Source organism: Sminthopsis crassicaudata, chromosome 4 (genome assembly GCF_048593235.1).
Source record: "Sminthopsis crassicaudata isolate SCR6 chromosome 4, ASM4859323v1, whole genome shotgun sequence".
Taxonomy (NCBI): Eukaryota; Metazoa; Chordata; class Mammalia; order Dasyuromorphia; family Dasyuridae; genus Sminthopsis; species Sminthopsis crassicaudata.
In genome coordinates, this window is record NC_133620.1 from 13436788 (window position 1) to 13463843 (window position 27056).

Here is a 27056-nt window from a genome sequence, read left to right on the forward strand (position 1 = left end):
GATGATGAAATTGAAACTATTTCCACTCATATGAAAGAGTGTTCTGTTGAACCTTAACCTTCCATAACCCCTTAAATTCTGAAAACTATTGGCCGGGTGTTAGGTTCTTACTAAGTGCTAATGAGATAATGAGATGTTAAGCTCTTACTTAGCACTAAGTGGGTACTTTATTCTCTAGTTCACACTTTTTGGTTCTGGCCTTTAAGGGGAGTTTACTCCTTTGAACTTCTGAGGAGGAGTTCACATATGAAAAGGAGTTTACACAACCTTTAAAAGGAGCAAGTTCATTGGTTGAAGTATTTTTCCCACAAGCCCCTGAATTATCCCACGCCCATTCTCTGGGAGGATAAAAGAAGCAACATTGGGCCTGGAGGAGTAGTCGAGTCTGGGCCAGAGTTGAGGCTGAGGCCTGGAGGAGGAATCTGTATTGGGGAAGGACAAGAGCTGGAGGAGATTCAGAGCCAGGATTGGGGGGGAAGAAGAGGCTGGCTGGAGAAGAAAACCAAGAAACTTGCTCACAGAGGAAAAGATTATACAGAAAAGAAACCTCCTCCCAGAGAAGGATTACAACTGAGAGACATCAGAACTTCACATGTTGGCGCCCACAACGTGGGGCAAGGACTTTTGCTTATCCTGACAAGGACATATTCTGAGCCCCTCAGAGGAGCTAGACCGGACCTTGACAGCCGGGGGTGCCCACTATCCTACACTACTTCAGAGCTTGCAACACTCTGGGGAAAACCAACTTTCTAGTATTCCTCACAATGACAAATTTTAGAGCATTAAAATGCACAAAAAGATCAAGTGGAACATTTTGCAGCCAAAGACAACTTAAAAATCAAGTGGAAAAGGTCTGTGACAGCAGGATAGGAGTCCTAGTACCAGTACAGGTCGAGTCCCAGAGTTTAAGTCCTCACAGAAATCTACAAGGATGAAGATAAAGGGTTGGAGTTGCTGACTGGAAATCCCTCCCTCCCTCCATCCTGGAGTTCACTGGGGAGTGTTGAGTTTTGGGAAGACACTAAGTCTACTCAGAATAGGAAGAAAAGAAACAAGATTTAAAATGCACATGTGCTTTTTCTTCTCCATGTCTCTCATGCTCTCTCTTTCCATGTCCATTGTGGTCTTGATGTTGCTCGAAATTTCTCCCTCTCAGCTAAGTTACAAGTGACTAAAGGTTGGCTATAAAAGTGATTGATAAAAGAGTTGTTCTGGGATGATTCAAGCCAGTTTCAATGATCATGTGATAAGGAGAACCATCTGCCCCAGAGAGAGAACTGTGAGAACTGAGTGTGAATCACAACATAGCATTTTCACTCTTTTGTTGTTTGTGTTTTTTTTTTCTCATTTTTTCCTCTTTGATCATTCTTGTGCAGCATGATATTTGTGGAAATATATATAGAAGAATTGCACATGTTTTAATATATTGAATTGTTCCCATCTAGGGGAAAGAGTGGAGGAAGGGAAAGAAAAAATTTAGAACACAAGATTTTATAAGGGTGAATGATGAAAATTATTCGTGTATATATTTAAAAAATAAAAGACTTTAATTTAAAAAAAGAGTTGTTCTGGAACAGAAAAGGAGTCTTTCTTTCTCTGTGTGTGCCTGCCCCATTCCCTCTCTTCAGCAGAGATAAGATGGAAAAGAGAGAGAAAGAAAATATATCCAGTACAGTGAAGATGGTAAAAAAAAAAAAAAAAAGTGGAAAAGGATAGAAAAAGTGTCTGATCAGAGTGAAAAAGAAATGAGAGATGCATTTTTAAAGGGGCTTTAATCAAAGTTCACTAAAGGGATATATATATAGAGAGAGAGAGAAAGGTGAGAAAATTTAAGCATGTACGAATGAAAAAAACATGGACAGAAAGGGATGTGAAATTTGAGGAATTTTGAAAAAAGGGAAAAAATAGTCTGATAGCACTTTAAAAACTCCAGCCAGCAAGGAGCCTGTGAATTCATTATCAGAACTCAGGAAACATCTCAAGGTAAAACCCCATTTGAAGCAAAAACTGGCACTTAACCCTTTCCTGATTGACAAAAAAAAAAAAAAAAAATTGTGTGAATTGGAGAAACAATTGAAAGGGTAATTTTGTTTTAATGGAACATCTAGTTAGAATTCAGGGAATATCACAAACTAACATACTGGTTAATTCTCAAATAACTTTAAATTGGTGTGGGTATTAAATTGGAAACTTGACTATAAATTACATGTGTCTCCTATCCATCAGTTGTGTCTGAATTTTGAAAATTGTCTTGTTTTCTTCCTGAACTAAAAGGGAAACTTGTTTAAGGCACAGGTAAAGAAACTTCCTGAAAATTCCCAGAGCTGTAATAGCTTAGGACAAGAAAATCCTACCACTTGAGTCCACATATTGAGATTCAGTGAATAAGTAATGGGTTCTTCCTGAGATTGGAGAATCCAGATTTGGTTTATAATCCAGGACACTGGATATTATTAGAGTATAAAATGAAAAACTAAAAAAAAAAAAAAAAAAAGTGGAAGGTTTTAATTTTATTTACTTATCTAACCCAAAAGTAATTTAGTTATTTCCACTTTTGCTAATACTATTTGGCTATTATGAAAATGGGAAGAGGTATATCAAAGAGCACAGCTCACAAAATCCCTAAGGATAGTTGAGGTGAACAGGCGAGAACAAATGAGTTCAGCCCCATCTCTGAGATCTTTATTGATTCCCTTTTATTTGAAACCATCCTGTGAGCAAGGTCATCAGCCCTAGAAAAAGAGCTTGTTTGGGTTTTAAATTTTAATTTAAATATTTAAATAAATTTTAAATTTTTCACTCAAGAGATGGGTTTACATCTACAAGTTTGTTATATAGAAATGATTTTTAATGATTGCTTTTTATTCCAGGATAGGTTTTAAATTTTTAAAGATGTTAACTGAAATCTCTCATGTATGTGAGGTTTAATAAACTTTGTCATTGTGATAAGGCTAATTTAATTGGTTGCATTGAGTCATCTTAAAGATGTTCCCATTATTTAAAAGGATTCTGAGAATAGTAGTCTATGTTATTTGTCTTTTTCAACATGGTTAATAACTAAACATTCTAAAACTAAACTAAAAATTCTATAGACAATGTTTCATCAAATTTGGTGGATTTTTATGCAATTTAGAATGTTTGTGTTTTTCTAACCCAATAATTGGTTATTGAGCATCTTTAAGCAAAATGATTTATACAATGTTGAACTTAAAACCATCTACTTAAATATCAAGATAAGTTGTGAATTTTCTGTGATGAATCTCTTAGTATCAATGTAAGATTATAGTCAATACTTATTTTTTTTAATAATAGTCTTTATTTACCAGATATTTGCATGGATAATTTTACAACATTGACAATTGCCAAACTACTTGTTCCAATTTTTCCCCTTCTTCTCCCTCCCCCCAAGATGGCAGGTCGTATAGTCAATACTTATTTAGGATACATGATCCTTGAAAGCTAAAGCCACCTGAAGCTTTGATTAATGAAATTTGCCGTTTGAGATGAAATCCTTTGAGACTATAACTGATATTGTTTTGAGTTTTGAATATAGGTATGATTGTCTTGACAGATCATTAAGTCAAGAACACACAATATGAAATAAATATTCCACAAGCTACTCAGAGTAGAGATCTCTATCTGGGCAGGAGCTGGGAGGACAATCTTGGCCTCTGCCTGAGTGGGGATCCTTCTGACTCAGTTTCCCAGTTCTGTTCCTTTGTATAGGAATGATCACCTGATTATTCCTGAGTCTGGCTAAAAGGTGAAATTGTAACTGCCTGATTGGTTGTCAACCATGACTATTGCCTAAAGTCAAACTGAGCTAAGGATGCTTTATCCTGTCATGCATGTGCTCTCAGGCTGAAGCCCAAAGCACCAATTTTGATGCTATTATAAGCAAGCCCCTGCTTTTTCTTCTTATTAAAAATTTCTATAATCAGAGCAAGTGGTCAGTAGAAGCCAGGATAATACAAGATTTAGCAGCTTCTACATTAAAGAATTGGAAGACTTGGAATATGATATTCTGGAGAACAAGAGGAGCTAGTATTGCAACCAAGAATCACCCACCCAGGGAAAAAAATTAAGTATCTTTCAGAGAAAAAGGTGGACAGTCAGTGAAATAGAGTACTTTCAAGCACCTGTGATGAAAAAACAAGAGCTAAATAGGAAATTTGATGCAGGATTCAGGAGAAGCAAAAGGTGGTAATAAGGGGGGAAAAATTATGTGGGTCTTAACAAAGTTTATCTATTTAGATTCCTGCATGGGGAAATGATGCTTATAACTGATAAGAATTTTCTCATTTTTATGGCAGTTAGAAGTATGTATATACACAGAGAGCACTGGTGTGAGTTGAATTTGAAAGGATAATATCTAAAAAATAAAATCAAGGAGAGATGAATGTATTGGGAAAATGGGAAAGGGAGAGGTGAAATGGCATAAATTATCTGCCATAAAAGAGGCAAGAACAAGTTTTTACAGTGGAAGTAAAGAAGGGAAATGGAAAGATGGTGAATGAACTTTACTCTCATAAGAATTAGCTCGAAGAAATAACATGCATACTCAACGTGAATATATAAATTTATCTTACCCTGCGGGAAAGTAGGAAAGGAAGGGGGTTATGAGATGATAGAAGAAAGGGCATATTGGGGAAAGGAGTGGTCAGTAGCAAAACACTCTTGAAAAGAGTCTGGGTGAACAGAGAGAGAATAGAATAAATGTGGGAAATAGAATTAGCAATAGTAACGAAATAATTTTGAAATAATTTTCATTGATGAAGGAAGGGCTCATTTCTTAAATGTATAAGTAACAGAGTTAAATTTTATTTTTTTAAAGGGCCATTCCCCAATTGATAAATGATTAAAAGAACTATTCCCAAAAGGCTATAAAATCATACTATCAGGCATGAGATGCAAAAAAAAAAAAAAAAAAAAAAAAAAAAAAAAAAAAAAAAAAAAAGATTGAAAAAGAAAAAGGACCTATATGCACAAAAATATAGCAGCTCTCTTCTCAGGGCAAAAAATTGGAAATTGAGAGAATGACCAAATAAATTGTGGCATACAATTATAATGGAATATTGTTGTTCTATGGGAAATGATGAGAAGAATGCTCTCATAAAAACTTGAAAAGTCCTCGAACTCAAGCAAAATGAAATGAACTATGTACAAAATAATAGCAATGTTGTGGGATGCTCAGCTAAGAATGACTTTGCTATTCTAAACAATAAAGTATTCTAAAACCACTCTGAAGGACTTATGATTAAAAAAAATGCTATCCATACTCAAAGAAATGATTGTGTCTAAATATAAAGATCAAAGCATATTCTTTCTTTTTACTTTATTTTTCTTGAGGGTTTTTTGGGAGGTGGAGAGGGGAGATCTATGTTTTCTTTCACAATGTAACTTTTATGGAAATGTTTTACATAACTTCACATGTGTCTTAAAGGAGAGTGGAAGTGGGGCCAAAGGGAAAGAATCTAAAACCTAAAGGTTCAAAAACAAATGTAAAACTATTTCAAAGTCTGATTCTTTTTGTACAGCAAAATAACTATATGGACATGTATACATATATTGTATTTAACTTATACTTTAACATATTTAACACGTATTGGTCAACCTGCCATCTGGGGGAAGGGATGGGGGAAAGAGGGCAAAACTGGAACAAAAGGTCTGGCAATTGTCAATGATGAAAAATTACCCATGCATATATCTGGTAAATAAAAAACTATAATAAAAAAAATGTAAAAAATTGTTTTATATGTAACTGGGGAAAATAAAAAATATTAAATAAAAAAATTAAACATAAATATGAAAATAACTGCCCCCATGTCTAAATTTGATTGGGGAGTGGGGGGGAATATAAACGCATGTCTATTGAGATTTAAGTAATAAATAGTTATGTCTATCGATCATTGATAATATATCTGTATACAATTGATGTTATATCCTTGCTTAATTTCTAAACAATACAAATACTTATATCAATAAAACTAATCTTATGTCTTATGATCATTCACTGATTAACACCATTTGGAAATAGCCGCGTGTACTGTAATCATTCCTCAGTTGATGTGGGGTTACAATACCAGTATCTCTTGTTATGTAAGTCTGCTCTGTTTATTGGCGTCCCCCAGGCTCCCGCCCTGCTGATAAACCACCCCCAAATAAAAACCTACCTTATGCCGTTGAAATCACAGGAGATGCCACGATATGAGGCCAAACCGCACTGATACCATCACAAACGCCTCGACGAAAAGCATGGTTGAGCTGAAAAAGGAACGAATGGGCCTGAAGTAGCAACCAGTAGCCAGTCAAAGGAATTTAGGTTCCTCCGCAGTTAATGGGCTTGCTCTGAAGGATAGTGTATCTTCAGATGGCGGGTTGCTGATCTCTCGTGAGTTGGGGATGAAGGTACACCTGTTGGTGTTGATCTGCTAGAGGAAATAGCTTTGTTGATCCCCCTTCATGGATGTTATGTCTATGTACGCCAACATATTATGTCTTATGTAATATATACATATTATGTATTATGTACTATATGAGGTTTATTAGGTAATGATCTGTATGTGTTATATAATTATTAATAAATTCCTATATTAATGTATTTAGTAATATATGATTATTATGTATATTATTATATGCTAGTGGTATATAAATGTATGCTCTATATACATAAATATTATAACATAATATGTAATTTACATGCTTATATGATAGGGGAAAGTATATGAATGTTCTGAACATAAGTATGTCTTGTATCATGGATATTATGTAATTAGTTTTGTTTTTAACCAAAAAAATGTAATACTGGCATAGTATATAAATTGAAAATTGTGACATTATTAAAAGATTTTTGTGTTGCAGGAAATAGTTTAAGTAGAATATCAGCTTTGGGTGTTGATGGTGGGGCTTAATGCCTTCTTCCTGATGTGTCCTAGGAAGGGGTTTACCTTCATTGCTGGCTTACAAGGCCAGTATTTTGATTAAATTACTTGGACTCTTCATTTAGGCTTAAGTATGTAGTTCCTGCTAGGGGTATAAGGATGAGAATAAGTATGAAGTAGAGAATGAAGGCTAGTTGGCCAATAATAATAAATGGCTGTTCTACTGGCTGCCCACCGATTCAGGTGAGTGTTATGAGGTTGGCAGTAAGGATTCATTTTGACCTTCACCTAAAATATATTTTCAGTGGATATAATCAGATTAAGCAGAGTTTGACAAAAATTAATGATTCATTATAAACAAATATTTGATCAACCATAATGTCTCCAGCTCTATCCATTCAAAGGAAGAGAATTTGTTGATAAGTAATATATTATACCTACATAATATAATTTATCTCAAGAACTCAAAGTCTTTTCCAAGAGAAATTTAGGAAATTGAATTATTCTTCACTAATATCATTAAGCTTGAAATTTATATCAGATATGTAGACATATTTGATGGAAATAGAGCAGTTTTCTATTATTCTACTTATGTCTTTTAATTTTCAATCAACTAAGAGGTCTGTTTTGGTTCCCCAGTTATGAAAACCCTCCCATTAGTATAGATTTATTTTGTATATATACTGTATCTTATGTCTTTAATATAATATATCTCCTTAGCATATAAATATATAAAATAATTATTTTTAAAGGCATAAAATAAATTACATTGGATTACAAAGGAGATAACTTGTACTGAAATACAAAAACATATATGAGCAGGCTCCAGCACTCAGTATCCTTCCTTCTAGAGGTCTACACAGAGAAAGACATCACTTTCTAGCACTTCACTATTAATCAGCAAGAGTTTAGTTTATCCCTTTCCCCAGCAGATGGCATACTACTCCAGCCACCATCCCTATGGTCCTGTCGGCATTGACTGAGGTGCAAAATAAAGCAGCTTGGGGCAAGCCTCAGCAGCCTGTGCAGCCCTGCCAAGACCCTCAGCTTCAAAGAGTTGAGCAAAGAGAAACACTTACTGGCCTGAACTCCAAATGAATATAGAGACAGAATATGAAACATGATCAAAGGTTATTAAAAGGTGAAAATATGATTCTAGCCCCTGTGACACATTAGCAAGTTCCATATAAACTGTTAGCTTTTCTGTGGCTACATTGTTTAATTAAACATAATAAAACAAAATTGCAACAAAACTGTAAAGTGTTCTATCTCAGGTAGCGTTCGCCCAATCACCTCCTTAACTTTCCCCAGCTCACCATCCTGATTCTTTGAAGGGAGAGAGGGATGAGGGAATCCCATATTTCTTCTTCCTATAGGTCATAGAAGAGACTAAGGAATGATTGCACATCTAACACCCAAACTAGATACGCTACAGAGTAGCCGTAGTCAATTAAGAACAAACATTTGAGACACTCAAAAATTCATAGCAGACCCAATCCAAGGAAGTAGCCAAGAATAAAATCCTTGCCCTTTTACGTCTACAAACAAATTCTCCAAAGCTCACACAACAGAAACTAGAGTTTCTAACAAAAGGAAGCAGACATTGTTGAAATTCAATGGGATCAAGTAAGTGACTTGATATGCTTTTGGAAAGAAATTCAGCACCCATACAGGAGAAACATGGTGGGAAACATTTGTATGAAGTTCAATGGAGGAAGAAACAGACATGATTTCATCATTAGACTATACTACTGCTGGGTATTGCTGTGAAGAATAGAACTGGCTGGACTGTACATAATCCTTTCTGTTCCTTCCTCCTCCTTGGACAGAAGTAGAACTGAATCCCTTTCAGGTCTTGCATATATTCCTCTTTTGGGAGGTGATTTATGATCACTGACCTTTTTCTCCAGAGATGTAGTCAACCACTCTCTATTACAATAATTAGCTATTTGGAGACTAACTGCAAAACAACAATAACAATAAAAACGGCATTTAGATTCACTTGATCCTTTGCTATTTATAGACTTTATGTCAAATGAATAATTCTGCCGCTTTGAACCAACTGAGCTTTCCATCTTACTGGTAGGGGTAGAATCTGGCTGAACTCTAAGCTTGTACAGACCCAAACCCAAGTCAGAAATTTTCAGAACACAAAGGGGGGGGGGGCAATAATCATGTTTTCCCCTGGATGAGAACTCCTTGAGAACACTGAAGAAAAATTGACAGTTCCCAGCCTTTCCCTGAGATCCTAGAATGAGACAACATTCAATACCCCAAGGAAGGAGCAATGGACCATCCCAGACCTTTCCTATAGCTTAGCCCTTGCATCAAGTGTAGAGTCCAGAAGTAGACTAAGAATGGGGTGAAGGAGAAGAAAAACAATGAACTCTTTATGGTGACAGGGATATTTAAGTCACAAACCCAGAAGAAGAGAATGACTCTAAACCATCTAGGAGAAAAGCCTCAGAAAAAATACAAGGTGGACACAACTTGATTCCTGCAAAAATTAAAATGAATGTTTTTTTAAAGAATTTTAAATGTCTATTTAAAAATTGGAATGAGCATGATAGAGGAAAAAATAGAAAAAGAAACAAGAGCTAAAGAAGGAAAAAAATGGAAAGGAAATTAACAGCTTAGAATAAAAAGTACAAAACCTTTAGAATGGACTAAAGCCACTGACTTCATGAGACAATGAGAAAAATTAAAATAAAATCAACAGGCTCGAAAAAATGAAAGAAAAGGTAAAGTATCTCATAACAAAAGCAACTGATCTGGAAAAGGCTAAGGAAGAAAAAAATTAAGAATCACTGGAGTATCAAAATGCCTAATCCCAAAAGTAACCTAGACATATTATTTTAGGAAATATTAAAAGGAAATTTCCAAGATCTCTTAAAACCAGAAGGCAAATACTACTGGGCTTATATCCCAAAGAAATACTAAAGGGAAAGGGGCCTATATGTGCCAAAATGTTTGTGGCAGCCCTTTTCATAGTGGCTAGAAACTGGAAAATAAATGGATGCCCATCAGTTGGAAAATAGCTAAATAAGTTGTGGTATATGAATGTTATGGAATCTTATTGTTCTTTAAGAAATGACAGAATGAATACAGAGAGGCTTGGAGAGACTTACATCAACTGATGCTGAGTGAAATGAGCAGAACTAGGAGATCATTATACACTTCAACAACGATGCTGTATGAGGATGTATTCTGATGGAAGTGTATATCTTCGACAAAGAGAAGAGCTAATTCAGTTCCAACTGATCAATGATGGACAGAATCAGCTACACCCAGAAAAGGGACACTGGGAAATGAGTGTAAACTGTTTGCATTTTTGTTTTCCTTCCCAGGTTATTTTTACCTTCTGAATCCAATTCTTCCTGTGCAATAAGAGAACTGTTCGGTTCTGCACACATATATTGTACCTAGGATATTCTATAACATATTTAACAGGTATGGGACTGCCTGCCATCTAGGGGAGAGGGTGGAGGGAGGGAAGGGAAAAGTCAGAACAGATGTGAGTGCAAGGGATAATTTTGTAAAAAAAAATTACCCAGGCATATATATCTTCTGTCAATAAAAAGTTATTTTAAAAAATCAGAAGGCAAAGTAGAATTCATAAGAATCCATTCCACCTCCTAAAAAAATGCTGAATTAAATCTTGCAGGAACATCACAGCCAAAATCCATTGTTTCCCATTCAAAGAAAAATGAACTTTAAGCAGCCAAAAAGAAAGACTTCAAGTGTGGCGGAGCCACAGTCAGGATCACAGATGATTCAGCAGCCACCATTATAAAGGAGCATAGAACTTGGAATACAACACTCCAGAAGCAGAAGAATGGGAGAGTATAACCAAGAATAACTTACCCAACAAAACTGAATATAAATCTGGGACAAGGGTTGTGGGCTAGGAATGGACCTCTAATTCAATAGAAGACTTCCAACCATTCCTGATGAAAAGGCTTGACCTATATAAAACCTTTGCACTTCAAACACAGGAGTAAAGAGAGACATAAAAAGGAAAATGTGAGTGAAAAGTGACTAAACAAGAATCAACAGTCATATGGGAAGATGGTACATGTTTCCTCTCTGAACACTCTCAGAGTTCAGGATGCATAAAAAGAGTCAATTTAGATGAAGCCTGGGAGTGGTCTTACGATGTCTTAATAATTATAAGGAGGGGAAATGGAGAAAAAGGGAAGAGAATTAAACAGGGGAAGAAAAGAAAGGAAGCTTAGGGGAAATTATCTCACATAATCAGGATATACAAATAGACATCTACACAAAGAAGGGGAAGGTGGAAAGGACTGGATGAGGCCTGAATTTCAGTCTCATCTCAGCTGGTCAAAGGAAGAAAAAATACACACACACACACACACACACACACACACACACACACACACACACACACATACTGCTGTGAGATTCAAAAATCCATTCCACTTAACAGAAGGCAATTAAAGAGAGTATAATAAAGAAGGAATTAGTTTTAAGCAAAATGAGCTCTAAGGAGGTACCAGCCCACATTTGAACATAGCAGGCAGAATTCAAACTCAAGGCTCCATACTCCCAGGAAATAGCACAGTAAATAGAGTACTTGGGACTGGAATCAGGAAAGACTAAGTTAAAATCCAGTTTTAGACACTTACTAGCTATGTTATCCTGGCCAAGTAACTTATCTGCCTCAGTTCCCTCAAATGTAATAGCACCTACCTTGATGGGTCATTATGTGAAGATCAAAAAAGGTAATGTTTGTAAAGTGCTTAGCACAGTGCCTGGCACATAGAAGGCATTGCAAATGTTCCTTCTTTCCTTGCCCCGTTCCAGTCCAGCACTCTTTCTACACCATGATGGTAGCCATCAGGAATATTAACTGTGAAAGATGATTTGGAGAAAAGAGAAAATGGAGCTGTTGCAATGGTCTAGTCAAGATATAGCTAGGATGATGGCAGACTGGGTGGAAAGGAAGAAGTGTATACAAGCTGAGACAGCATTGTGCAGTGCAAAGAATATTGAATTTGGACAAGACCAAATTCTAATACCAATTTGCCAGTTATTACCTGTATCACATTATGTGCAAATCACCTAATCTGCTTGTGCCTCAGTTTCCTCATCTGTAAAATGAGAGGGCTGAATTAGATGGCTTCTGACATTTTGCTGGAAGAGAAGCTCAGGTGAGTTCACTGCATGAGAACTCTTGTCTCTTACTGGGACCCAACAGAGAACTGACATCCCTGGTCCCAGAAGTCCACACGGGAATTCTGGGTCTTGCTTCTGACCATGTGTGACTCAGGGTTAAAAGGCTTTGACATGACAAAAAATACCTTTGGATGGGGAGACTGGAAGGAAGTAGTGGCTGGGGAGCTGATAATTCAAAAGATTTTAAAAGGAAAAGACAGTGCTATCAGTTATTCTTTCTTTACTGACAGTAAATTATGTCTGAATTGTCTCAAAGTACTCCCAGAGAGAGATTAGTGGGGAAGGGCAGCTTGCCCTATGTTCTTCTTCGGTCCTCCAGGAGGCCTTGACAATATGGCAGCTTAATTACATTTGTTTAGAAGAGCCTGAGCCCAGCTTTGGGATGTCCCTCTTGTACTTGTTCTTTCCTGAGCTGAGGTAAATATCTGCCTCTTCCAAGATAAATACGTCCAAGTTTGGAGTTGGCTTTATGATTCTGAGTGATCCTATGTCGCATAAGGTCAGAGCTGAAGAACAGCAAGGGGAATTTCTGCTATTAGAAAGGACTGCCTCTCAGTTCCTATAGACTCATGATGGAAAGAGCCATCTGCATCCAGACAACAATGGACATTGAATGTGGAGCAAAGCATAATGTTTCCACCTTTTTGTTGTTGTTTGCTTGTTTTTTTTATTCTTTCTCATGTTTCCCCCCCCCTTTGGATCTAATTTTTCATGTACAATATGAAAAATACGGAATTTTTTTAATCACACATATTTAACCTATATAGGATTGCTTGTTTTCTTGGGGGAGGGGAGGGGAGGGAGGGAGGGAGAAAATGTTGGATCGCATAGTTTTACAAAAAAGAATATTGAAAACTATCTTTACACATATTGGAGGGGGAATAAAATAGTATAGAAAGGACAGCCACTCAACAGCAATATAATACGATGAGCAATTCTGATGGATGTGACTCTTTCCAACAATGAGATGATCCAGGCCAGTTCCAATGGTCTTGTGATAGAGCCATCTGCACCCAGAGAGAGGACTGTGGGAACTGAGTGTTTATCACAATACAGCATTTTCACTCTTTTTGTTGTTGTTCGCTTGAATTTTGTTTTCTTTCTCAATTTTTTTTTTCTTTTTTGATCTGATTCTTCTTGTGCAGCAAGAATATTTACATATAGTGGATTTTAACATATATTTTAACTTGTATAACATATATTGGATTGCTTGCCATCTAGGGGAGGGAGGTGAGGAGAAAGAGGGGAAAATATGGAACACAAGGCTATGCAAGGGTTGATGTTGAAAAATTATTTGTAGGAGCAACTGGGTGGTGCAGTGGATGGAGCACCAGCCCTGAAGTCAGGAGGTACTGAATTCAAATCTGGTTTCAGATACTTAATGCTTCCTAGCTATGTGACCTTGGACAAGTCAATTAACCCCAATTGCAACAAATAAATAAATAAATCATGCATGTGTTTTGAAAACCAAAAGCTTTAATTAAAAAAAAAAAAAAGAAAAAGAAAAAGAAAAAGAAAGAAAGGACTAACCCACAACTTGGTCATTTTATCAACAACACACTAGAAGTTATTTGGACAGGGCGAATCAAGGGGAAATGTAGACTGTGTAATCAGCAACCTCTTTTATGAGCTGATGAAGTTTAAATATTGACTGTCTAGCATCTTGTAATGGCAGTTATAAAATAAGTTATTGAATCGCGTTTGAAGTGTTTGTCAGATGTCTGCTTATGACTATTTAGTATCCTTTTATGCATAAGAAAGAAACACCTAATTTTTGTTGTACAACTCTTTCTTCTCCCACTTTGGGGAAAACTTTGATGTGAAGTTCACACTAAGCTTTAAATAATTTGTCCTGGGGTAGTAGGGTGGTAGTTTAACAAACCAAAGATCAAGAGAAGAAATCCTAGACCAATTGTTATCAGTGGCCAGGCACTCAGGTGCTGAATCTGGTCCAGATTGCCCGTATGGCTCCAGAGCAGATGGCTCCCTTCATGGTGATGGAGTGAGTGGAGTAGCCCAAGTCCCCTGGATCCAGCAGCTGTTCCTTAATGTGATACCTCATTGCTTCTTTTGTAGAGATTTGACTTTAAGCCGCTTTTCTCTCCTTCCTAGATCTTTGTTTCCTCATTGAGGGCTAACCGAGCTCATCTCCAGAGTCCCTTCCAGCTCTGTCACGCTCTTAGAGGCTTCACAACCAACCTGCCCCTGTCACTTCCACCATCGCCCTAACACTGATGTCTGCCTGTGACTTACTCTCATTGCACCTGAGTGTCCTCCTGTGGAAAGGATTCTGACTCCCTTTTTACCACTTTTACACCCTAGCCCCAGCTCTTCTTGACCTTTATTCCCTGGTGACTGATTACTTGTGAGCTCTACTCTCAAATATCACATCTGTGTAACAGACCTGATAGAAGTCTCATTTTCAGATATTCAGTGATGATATGGCCCCGTTTACAGTAAAGCGGAAAGGGCGGTCCCCTGGGACCTTAGCCAAGTCTTAACTATCTGACATGTGGTAGAACATTCTCATGGGACTGAAAACCACATGGGGAGGCACTCTTTAGGATCTATGGAAAATGAACGGGTCACAATGGGGGCAAGTCCTCCTGCTTACTTAATTAAAATAATTAGATAATTGGAAACTATAGGCATAGTTTCAGAATTAGATTATATCTAACCTCTAGAAGAGATATATAAACACTCAAAAGAATTTAGCCTATCTAGCCACACTGGGAAGAACAAGGAGAGAAAAAGTATCTGTTGCCCAGCTTCCAACATCATTTAGATGAACACAGTATGCTTATTGTCCAACCTTCATGTAACCATAGAGATGAACATTGAGTTGGAACCAGAGTTGAAAAGGAAAGTGGAGACTGGATTGATCTGAGGAAATTACAAAACCTTTTAACTGATCCCAAGTTTCTCACTAAAGCAAAGGGACTGGACTTGAAGTCAAGAAGACCCTGAGTTCAAATTCTGCTGAATATCATTATTGAGTGATCCTAAGCAAGTCACATAATTTCTGTGAGCCTCAATTTCATCATCTATGAAATAATAAATTGGACTCGATGGTCTCTTGCATCCCTTCCAGCTGTAATCTATGATTCTATGATCCCAAAAAGCTATATTTGGGGGCAATATTTTCAATATTAATATTTTACTTGAGGTGCTACTTAGGAGAAAGACATGGAACATCACTGCCATCACTGGGAACTAAAGATTAGTATCACACAGAAGGTCATGGAGAGACAAATGGTAGACAGAAACAGGTGCCGAAAGATACCAAAGGAACTGTGAAGAAAAACAGGAGGAAAAGATGCCATGAAGAAAATGTACAATAAGAAGAGAAGATGGGGCTATTTATATGGCAAGAGAGGAGTATTGCAGTAGGACAGTGAGACTGTGACCCTCTACTATGACCCTCACACTCCTGGGAGAAAATAAAGAAAATCTCCAGCAAGTTAGGAAAACCCTCTTTTAGAAGAACATGGATGAGAGCTCCCCAGGATGTGCTGCCATGAATGGTTGCTGATTGCAACATCAGAGGGAATTCCTGATTAAATGAAATCACAACTTCCATGGGGAGTTTTGAAGATGTAGGGAGTGCTTTTAGTGTTTGTCAAATGCCTGCTTATATACTATTTAGCATCCTTTTATGCATAAGAAAGAAATATCTAATTTTTATTGTACAACTCTTTCTTCTCCCACTTTGGGAAAAATTTTGATGTGAAACTCACACGATGAGACGATCCAGACCAGTTCCAATGGTCTTGTGATGGAGAGAACCATCTCTTGACAGTTTCATCCAGGAAAGCTCTTGGAAGGGTATAGTTCATTTGGGTCTCACATTTTGTTTCTGCCATTTTTCATTATTTTAATAGGAGGAACTTCCTATTATCTCCTATTACTCCATATCATAGTATTTTACATGTCCGTATGCTGTAATTTGGCCTCTGTTCTTTCCCCATACTGGTCTTAGCTGAGAACAAAATCCATAGCTGAAATCTTTTTAGAAAGAAGTATGTTAAGTCATCTGACAAGGGAGAAAGCAAAAAAATGGATGACTCTCTCCCTTCAAATGTCTGAAAAAAAATAGAGAGAATTCAGAGACTATAGGGAATTCAAACAAAGGAACAAGGAAACAGTAGCGGGCCATCTTGGCCAGCATGGAGGCAGTTTCACAATTAGACACAGAGATTGCTTGAGATGTATAATGGGAGAGAAAACTCCAGTTACATTCCCCGCATCAGCCTTTGGTTCTGGTCAGCATAACCTAGGTCCTGAGTTAAGCACTAAATTAATCTGGTCTCTAAGCAACAGGTCTGATTTCTCAACCACAGAGGATTCAAACAATGCCATAAAGTTTTCCCACACTGGCTGAGGAGGTTTTGGATTTTTTTGGCTTCCTTCACTGTGGGAACTATTTAATATCACTTAAACTTTTACAGGAAGTGATATAATACCCATAATCACCGTTGTTGCTGTTCGGTCATTTCAGTGTGTTTGACTCTTTGGCAAAGATATAGTTTGCCATTTCCTTTTCTGGCTCATTTTATAAATGAGGAAAGTGAGACAAACAGAGCTAAGTGATTCAGCCAGGGTCACTTAGCTATTAAATGTCTGAGATTGGACCTGAACTTAGGAAGAGAAGTGTTCTTGATTCCAGACTTGGTGTTCTGTCCAACTAGTTGGCCATCCTTGTATTCCACTATATTTGACTGCATTTTAGCTATCAAAGTCTCAGTTGGCTCAAAGGCAACAGAAAATGAACACAAACCAAACAGGTGGTAGTGTGTTTCTCTTGATATTATTGAGGAAATGCATGATTGGGAAGGTAGAAAGGATGGTCATCAATACTACTAGGGTGAGAGCCATATGAAGATAGGAAAGAATAACAAATAGCCACAATTGTCTCATGAGATTCATGAGATCATTTAACATAAAGTTTAGAAATCAAGAAACTGGGGTACTAGTTCCAGCTCTGCCACTGACTAGCCATGTAACCTTGAAAAGGCAGCTCCTTCTCTAGCCTCCTAATCTGTAAAATGAGAGTATTGGATCAGAATCTTATCAAATGATTAGATTGATAATCTCCCAGGTTCCTTCCAGCTGTAGGGCTCTGTTTCTCTCTGATAAGGGGAAGGTAACATTTCATCAGAGGAAGATTGTGGATTCCATAGATCACCATCAACCTTGGTGGTTAAATTTCAGTCCCCTTGGGAAATGGTTTTGGGGAGGAAGGAGAGAAGAGTTGGATTTCTAGCCCAGTGATCACAAATTCCAATTATATGTTAGTGACACAAAGAGACTAATTATATGGATTTGTTTTCTTTATAAAGATTTGTTTACCTATGGGGGTAGGGGTTAGGGAGGAAGGGAAAGGGAGAGGTTCCCATATAATGTATATTGTAACTCTTCTGTATTTTATAATTGTCTATTAACTAAGAGCTTGAGGGGACTTGGCCAGAGTTCTGAGACCAAGGTCAGAGTCAGGGCTTGACCCTCACACCAACCTACTATCCCCTAGGCAATACTGCCTCTCTTGTCTCATTATTGTTGTTGTTGTTGTTGCAGTCATTCACATGGACCCAATCTGTAAGATCTGTGGCAGAGCATTCCTGACTCACCTTGGTGTGATCAACCAGTCAGATGCTTGACTCCACACATTGATGAACATTATGGTTTATTCTGAGAACAAAGCCACCCAATAACAACCTGACAACAACCACCCAACCAACTTGGTTAACAACAATAGTGATAGCTATCACTCCAATAGTTGTTTTAGGTGATGTTCTGTCGTCTCCAGAAACTGCGGTTCCCTCTCTGAGAGGAGATCTACTGTCTCAACTCAATCTCTCGGCTGCCAACTCTGACCTAGAGTAGAGACTCTTCTCAATCTCTCGAGTGCCGCCCTCTTTTATCCTCCCAGAGAATGGGCATGGGATAAAGCAAGGGCTTCTGGGAAAAAATACTTCAATCAATGAACTTGCTCCTCCTAAGCATGCAAGCTCCTCCCCAGAAGTTCGGAAAGGGGTAAAATTCCCAGTAAAGGCCAGAACTAGAGAATTGTTAAGTACCGACTTAGCACTTAGTAAGAACCTAATATCTCATTATCTCATTAGCACTTAGTAAGAACCTAACAGTTTTATACATACATAATGGAAGACTTTCTAAGGTGTTTGTTTTTTCATGTAGGTTCATTTATAAGTTATAAGAAGTTATAACCCTGTGGGTTTTGGAAGAAAGGAGTCTTAGCCTTGAGTCCATGCCAAATTTTGCAATCAGACCAGCCTCATTGCCCAGAGGAAGAAGGAACAATCTGCTAGAATAAAGTTCAGTGGTAACTCATTCTGTACCACATTTGGATGTGAATTTGATGGGACTGATGTTATGTAGGAAGTCTGTTAGGTCTGAGTCCACTTTTCTCAGAGACCAAGAGGACATAGGGGAAAATGTATCCCTTAGGTATTGGGGAAAATATTTGTATTTCTGTCCCTTCTATATCTTTAAATAACATGTCTTGGTAAGCATTAATTGATAGCAAAATGGTTAAAGGGAACTGAGTTGTTGATTACTGGTGGCTAACACTAGAAATGATACATCTGGTATTTGTAATGTAAATATAAATATACATTTAGGTACCCCTAAAATTCTTGATGCAGTTAGTGGCAATGCAGAGAGTTGAGGTATGAGAATCCCCTTCTGGTTGGCTCAGGTCCAATGTGAAAGACTGGCTTCCTTAGTGGCAAGGTCCTGGCAGAGAAATAAAAGTCCTAACAGAAATCCTGGCAGAGAAATGACAAAAGGTTTATCACTGAGAAGAGAATGTCTCTTCACAGTGGGCAGGGGTCCTGGGAGGCAGTTGTGCCAAGGGGAGAGGTCTCTTGGCATGGCATAATTCCTACTTCGGACCTCTGCGAGTGATGAGTTTAAAATCGCCTTTTTTATAAGAAATCAATTGAATGAAATTCCTTCCATGTTGTCACGCCCCCGGGCCTAGCTTTCCAGTTGAATGAGACCACTTAAGTTCTATCTGGTCCAGATCTCCAGTGAGCTAAGTAGGATGGTCCTGGACTAATTTTCAACTCAATGGGGGGGGAGGGGTACAGCTAGTCCCACCAAGGTAACAGATAAGAGATAACTACTTTATCTTGATTCCCGGAGGTGGACCTCTCCCAGAGGAGAGTTTCTCAAGAGTTCACCCCATGGCGTCCCCCCACCCAAAGTCAGAGAGGGCAATTTCAAGGTTCCCTCTGTCATTTCTCTCTTTCAAACAGTCACCCCCAAATTCATTTGGAGTAAAGGGGCAAAGGTCTCTTTTTCTGTAGCTGCTTTCAGCTGACAAGGATCGTAGAGATGTCCCTGAGTTCACTAGGGGTTCAGGCCAGGAGGGGAAGACAGCAGCAGGGCATCTGAAGGGTGTTGGATGTGTCCCCCAGTGAGTCATCCTGTGATCTCCAGGCTGGAGGAACGGTTCAAAATCTGAAGCTTGAAGCCTAGAGAAAACAGATCTCAGAAGCAGATTAAAAGTGGGGTGTCCTCCAGGGTTGAGATGAAGGAATGGGGCCTTTTGCAGAAATGCATCAGGTCCCATCTGTGGCTGCCTTAAGGATGATGATAGCCCACCCAACAATGCTGAACAACCCCCAGAGCTCCCCAGCTGAAAGTAGTTAAGGAGTTAATTATGCTAATTGCTGACAGGGGCATAGAATGCCAATCAAGAAAAGTAGGAGAGAAATTGCTAGGAGCAAAAAAGTTCTCATCTTGAGTAAAAGTGTTAATAAAACAGACTGGCAGCTTCATTGGCCAGCTGGTTGATTGTGGCTGTAAGGATGTCCTCATGTTTTAAGTGTTCCACCCAGGGGACTAGCATCGCTGTGCCTTTAAGAACCAAAGAACATCTCCCCCAATGTCTCCTTGAGGGGGTGGGGGCTGTGTCTGAGGTGCTGGCATTGCATACAGTGAAAGGAGTACTTCAGTAGCCTAGAGAGCAAGACCCATAGTGCTGAAAAGAAGTCACTCAAGACCAGAAGCAGTTTGGGACTTCTACAAGGGGCATTGCCAATCTTCCCCGGGGCACGTGCCCCTTCTCTGAACCGGCTTCAGGAGAGATGGGGGCTTAACGGCTCCCTCAGGATTCATCTGGGCACAAATTGGGCAGGCCTGGCAGACCTGATTGTATCCCCCAGCTTGTGACTGTGAAAATGCATTTTACCAGGGATTGGAGAGCTTTTCTTAGAATTTCTCCTGCTTATATAATAGAAGAATCCTTTGCTGACAACAGATCCCTCCCTCTCCATATAGCCCGTGAGCATGCAAAATATGAAAAGCATATAGGACTCTGAATAGCTGTCCACTCTCTTCCCTTGCCCAGTTCCAAAGCTCTGATTAAGGCAATGAGTTCAGCCTTTGGGGCTTCACAATTATGAATAATTTCTCCTGTTTGGAAGGTGTTGGGGAGTAGGGTGGCAGGATTAAGGGTGTGATGTGCCCAGAGAGTCAGGTCAGCTAGGAGACCCTGATATCTATTAGGTCCCCCTACCAAGCCTCTGATGTCCTTTGGCTTCTAAAATGCCCTGGACCTGGTGAGGAGTTAAGACCTCCAATGGCCATCCCAAAGTTAGTTTTGAGACTTCTTCAATTAAAAGGGCTTAAGTTTTTTTTTTTTTTTTTTCCCAATTCTATAGCTCCTCATCCTTCTCTAGATATCTCTAGAGATGGAGAGATGACAAAATGCTCCCTGAGTAAGGGACTTTTGTCAGAGAATGCAGGAATTCTCAACCAGGCGTCCCTGAGAGAATTCTGCTTGAGCCTGGGGGCTCTGATGACTCCAATCTTCCCAGGTATTTGAGTGTCCAGCTATAGAATAAAACAAGAAAAGGCTTTACCTGGTCCACGTTTTCGGGGATCCCAGTCGATCAGGGAACCAAAATGATGCGGTTAGTGGCAGTGCAGAGAATTGTGGGAATCCCCCTTTTGGTTAGTGCAGGTATCTCATCTGAACCTCAGACCAGCCCTATAATTTTAATAGTAATAATCTTGCAGATGAAGAAACAAGCTCAGAAAAGTGGATTGACCTGTGTGTGGTCTCACAACTAGGCAAGCATCAACTCAGTTCTCATGTGACTTTTGGTTTGATGCTCTCGCCCTATTCCATCTGTTGGTCTCTCGAATATTTGTCTGAATGAGGAGATGGTGGGATTTTGATGAGGTGCGAGAACTGAGGGTAAGAGATCCCCTCTGGTCGGTGTCCTAGATCCCTTGTGAAAGAATTCACAAACCCGAAGTTTGTGGCAAAAGGGGATTTATTTACACTGAGAAGTCAGCTTTCTCAGTGGGCAAGGACTGTTGTAAAAATAGGTTTACACTGAGAAGAAAATACCTTCATCAGGGGGCCAAGTCCAGAAAGGCAAATAGCTCCTGATTAGGAATTAGCAAAGGTGAGTTAAGAAAACAGTAGCTAAGAAAAAAAGCTTTCTTAGCAGGCAAACTCCTGATTAGGATTTTGGCAAAGATTTGGGGTCTTTTGTTAGCTTTAGCGGGGTTTGCCCAGGCCAGGAGTTGGGAGCAATATTAATCTCCAGTTCAATAAAGGGTAGTGATTATGTCCCTGGCCCAGATTTCCAAGTGAATGAGATTACTTATCTTGGGAAGGGTGTTGTTTGGAAAAGGTGTGCCCCTCCTAGAGGAGTTTGAGACTGGGGGCACTCTTCCCCAAATGGTCTTTTCCAACCCTTCTCCCCACAAAGATCATTACATTTACATCATTTTCACATAATATAACTTGGAAGATGGCAAGGAGAGGAGCCTGCAAGAAAACCCTCCCACCATGAACTCAGGATCAATGTTCTAATTTATTGAGGTTGTCTTCCACAGTAGATAGATGTCTCTTAAGAAATTCACCCTTGGAAAACAGGAACACTGGTGCATTGTTGGTGGAATTGTGAATACATCCAGCCATTCTGAAGAGCGATTTGGAACTGTGCTCAGAAAGTTATCAAACTGTGCATACCCTTTGACCCTCCCGTGTTTCTACTGGCTTATATCCCAAAGAGATCTTAAAGAAGGGAAAGGGACCTGTATCTGCAAGAATGTTTGTGGCAGTCTTTTTTTGTAGTGGCCAGAAACTGGAAACTACATGGCTGCCCATCAATTGGAGAATGGCTGAATAAATTGTGGTATATGAATATTGTGGAATATTATTGTTCTGTAAGAAACAACCATTAGGATGATTTCAGAAAGGCCTGGAGAGACTGACAGGAACTGATGCTGAGTGAAATGAGCAGAACCAGGAGATCATTATATACTTCAACAACAATACTGTATGATGATCAATTCTGATGGAAGTGGCCTCTCCAACAATGAGATGAACCAAATCAGTTCCAATAGAACAGTAGTGAACTGAAGCAGCTACGCCCAGCAAAAGAACTCTGGGAGATGACTAGGAACCACTACATAGAATTCCCAATCTCTCTATTTTTGTCTACCTGCACTTTGGATTTCCTTCACAGGCTAATGGTACACAATTTCAAAGTACGATTCTTTTTGTACAGCAAAACAACTGTTTGGACATGTATACATATATTGTATTTAATTTATACTTTAATATATTTAATATGTATAGGTCAACCTGCCATGGGGGGTGGGGGAAGGAGGGGAAAAATTAGAACAAAAGGTTTTGCAGTTGTCAATGTTGTAAAATTACCCATGCATATATCTGGTAAATAAAAACTATTAAGTTTAAAAAAAAAAAGAAAGAAAAGAAAGAAAGAAAAGAAATTCACCCTTGTCTCAGCTTTTACAAGAAACCTTTCCCAATCTCCTTTAAAACCAGTGACTTTTTTCTGTTTATTATTTCCCAACGAGTCAGGAAAACTCATGAGTTCAAATCTGGCCTCAGACACTTATTAGCTGTGTAATCCTGGAAAAGTTCATTAATCCTGTTTACCTCAGTTTCCTCATCTGGAAAATGAATTCAAGAAGGAAATGGCAAACTGATGAGATGGCTAAGACCCTAGCAAAAGGTCACATCCCTGCTAGCAAACCTGCTAGGTGGGCCATAGAGAGGGCATTGACGGAGAAGGTTTTTGTGGAATTTAAGTGGGCCTTTGCTGCATGGGCCCTAGTTGAATTCCCACAGCTACTCCCTGAGGTAAGCATGGAGAGGGAATAATTATCTGGCCCCTTTGCTGTCTTAAACAGGCCCTTGTTGAATTTCTCATGAATTCCTTGCATTGACAAAATGATCCAGCTGCTGTATCCAATCAGACAGACAAGTTATGATGTCAACCCCTAATTTTTCTCCTATAAAAGAACCTATGCTTGTTGGCTAACTCTTTTTTGGGGACCTTAGCCCACCAGTCAATATATATATATATATATATATATATATATATATATATATATATATATATATATATATATATATATATTTGCTGAAGCAATTGGGGGTAAGTGACTTGTTCAGGGTCACACAGCTAGGAAGTGTTAAGTGTCTGAGACTAGATTTTAACTCAGGTCCTCCTGACTTCAGGGCTAATGCTCTAACCACTGCACCACCTAGCTGCCCAATCCCAATATATTTTCAGGTTCAGTACCTATACCCCAACAAAACCACTAGCATTTTTACCAAGAAATCTACTAAAATGACTGAATAACATCTCCACCTTGGTATTATCCACCTTTGTAACTTCAACCATTAAAGTTCCTTTGTAACCTCACCCTTTGTTCAAGTATGTCCAACTTTTTGTGACCCCATTTGAGGTTTTCTTGGCAGAGATACCGGCGTTATTTGCTATTTCCATCTCCAATTCATTTTACAGATGAGGGAACTGAGGCAAACAGGGGTAAAGTGACTTTCCCAGGATCACACAGCTAGGAAGTATCTGAGGTCAGATTTGATCTTAGGGAGATGAGTCTCCAGACCCAGCGCTCTATGCACTAGATGCTCCTAACCTCATTCACCACTCACTTAACTCAAATTCAAGTGGTTTGGATCAAAAGTCATTGCAGACTATTCCCTTAACTATCACCTGAGGATTACTCCCATCCCTTAGCAAGTAATGGTGAGGATCTAAAGTAACTCTTCATCAAATTTCTTATCAAAATGTCTCCCAATGGACATTGTCTTCCCTTTGCACCTTTGGTGGGAGGGTTTACAGATCCCTTTTAGGGGTGCTCATCCACCTTTGGTGTTCACTTGTCACCCAACTCACTTAGGACTCAAAGAAGTTGTGGTATGTACAGTGGTACACGACCCAATAAACCAGTGGTCCTCAAACTTTTTAAACAGGGGGCCAGTTCACTGTCCCTCAGACTGTTGGAGGGCTGGACTGTAGTAAAAACAAAAGGTCACACTCTGTCTCTGCCCCTCAGCCCATTTGCCATAACCTGGAGGGCCACATAAAGGCCACATCCGGGCCATGGGCCATAGTTCAGAACCCTGCAATAAACCATCTCAGTGGATGACTAAAGCAGATTGAAAGGAACTCTTGGCGCTCAAACCCACTGATGAGCTACAAGGATGTTTATCCCTAGCATGAAAGACTTTCCCAGACAGGATGAGTGGATGAGAACCATTTGTCCCAATGGCCTGGAAGCTGGCTGAGGCAGGTGCTGAGGAAGTTGGAGCTCCAAGACACCAAGATCATCCGCTGCATCTCGAGGCATCACCAATTATCCAGACTTCTCTTTCCAGTGATGACTTGGGAAGAGAGAATGAGACGAATGACTTTGTGCAACTCTGTCTCACTCCAATTCACTCATGAGTTATGATGTCCCCTAGAATGTCATTGTCTCTTTGAAAAGGAAGGATTATTCTGACTTCAATTCTTGTGCAACAAGAAAACTGTCCAGTTCTGCACACATATAGTGTATCTAGGATATATTATAATATATTTAAGACTACCCGCCATCTAGGGGAGGAAGTGGAGGGAAGGAAGGGAAAAATCGGAACAGAAGGGAGTGCAAGGGATAATGTTGTAAAAAATTATCCATGCATGTGTTCTGTCAATAAAAAATTATAATTAAAAAAAAAAAAAGGAAGGGTTAACAACAAATACATTTGCAGGGGAGATCAAATGATGTATGGTCAAGCCAATCAGAAGAAAGACAAACTAGGCTTAAAAGATCCCATCAGCTTTGTTCAGGTTTTTTGGTCTTTGAGAGAGGCCATTGTCCCGATTTATTGGTCACTGCTACTTGACTTAATAAATCCATCATGCTCAGAATCTTGTCTCTCAGCTTACTTTAATTTTCAATCATAATAGAATAGTGCCAAATACATGGGAATCATTTAATAAGAGCTTGTGGGGTTTTGTTTTTTTTCCCCCCAAAGGAGAGGACATCACAAATAAATAAATGAAAATGAAGATAATGATTAAAACTAACCTTTAAGATTTGCAAAATGTTACAAGTTATTTCATTTGACCCTCACAAAGTCTTGTGAAATGGGTGATCAATTTTTTTTTTTTTTTGGCCATTTTATTGATAAGGAAATGGAGTCCAAGAGAGTTAGGGTCATAAATGGTATAATGGATCAAGAGCTGGATAGAACATCACCAAACTTGAGTTCAAATTCTGACTTGAACCCTATTAGGTAAAAGCTATAAAATTTCATTTATAAGACTCAAAAACACAAGTGTGTGTGTGTGTGTGTGTGTGTGTGTGTGTGTGTGTGTGTGTGTGTATTATGGAATCACTCTTAAATACTAGGAAAAGCCTGTTTAATGATTGTCGGAGCCTGAAAACATTAACTGTATTATTTTATTATGAAGTCGAATTATCATCCAAGGAGAGAAATAGAATTTAAATTTGATTCTAATCCACCCTGCTTATTCCCTGGTATGCTGGGTCTTTGTGAAGAAGATGCCACGTGGCTGGGATATTATCATCTTACTTTCAAAATGATCTCCTAACTGACACCTTCAAAGACCTCTCCTTGCACCATTACCTACTTCATTGGAGAGAACATCATATAGGATTCGTGTCAACCTCGTTATAAATCTCGGGAGGCCAAGGGATGATCAGCAGAGGCCCCGCTTGAAATGATTATGAGCATGCTAATAACTATGCTAATCCTACATTACACTCCTGATTATTATGCAGTTCACTCTCTCTGACTCCAGACCTGATTTATTCAGAAAGGGTTTTGCAGGCTCAGCCCCACAGGATTTCAAAAGATGAAAATAATAATTAGATCTTCTCTCACTTTCCTAAAATAGTATTCAAATTAAAGACAATTCCAACGATGTTGAGTGAAATACATTTAGACCCGGAAGGGACAGAGGTCAAGCAGTCCAACCCATTCATTTTACAAAGGAGATAAAGGAAGCTCAGAGAGGTTAATTAACTTCTCCAAGATCACACAGGTAGGACTAAGTGGAAGAGCTGAGATTGGAACATAGGTCTTTCCACTCTTGTCACTTCACCTACAATTATTCAGTAATGAATCTCACCATTGGTCACAGAAACTGCCTCTATCTCAAAGTATTCTCTCTCATTTCATCCCCAGAGGTATTTGCTTAGATTTCTCCACCTCCTAATCACATGTTATTTTTACCATGAGACAGTTAATGGTTCTGAGAGGTTTTACTTCCACTATTTGTTGCTGTTGTTCAGTCATGTCTGACTCTCAATGACCCCTTTTGAGTTTCTCGGCAAAGATACTAGAACGGCTTGCCACCTCCTTCTCCTTCTCATTTTACAGATGAGGAAACTGAGGCAAACAAAGGTCATACAGTTAATAAGTGTCTGAGGCTGGATTTTAATTCAAGGTCTCCCTGATTCCAAGCCCCGCATTCTATCCAAAGCATCATCTAGCTGCCCTTATTTACATTTAGTAGCACTTAAGCTAAGAGTAAGAGAGGTGATGAAATTAAAATGCACTTCTGGACATGGATAATGTAAGAATTTGTTTTGCTACAAAATGCCAATTTATTCATTGGTTATAATTTTTTAAACTGTAATCATGGAAAGGAG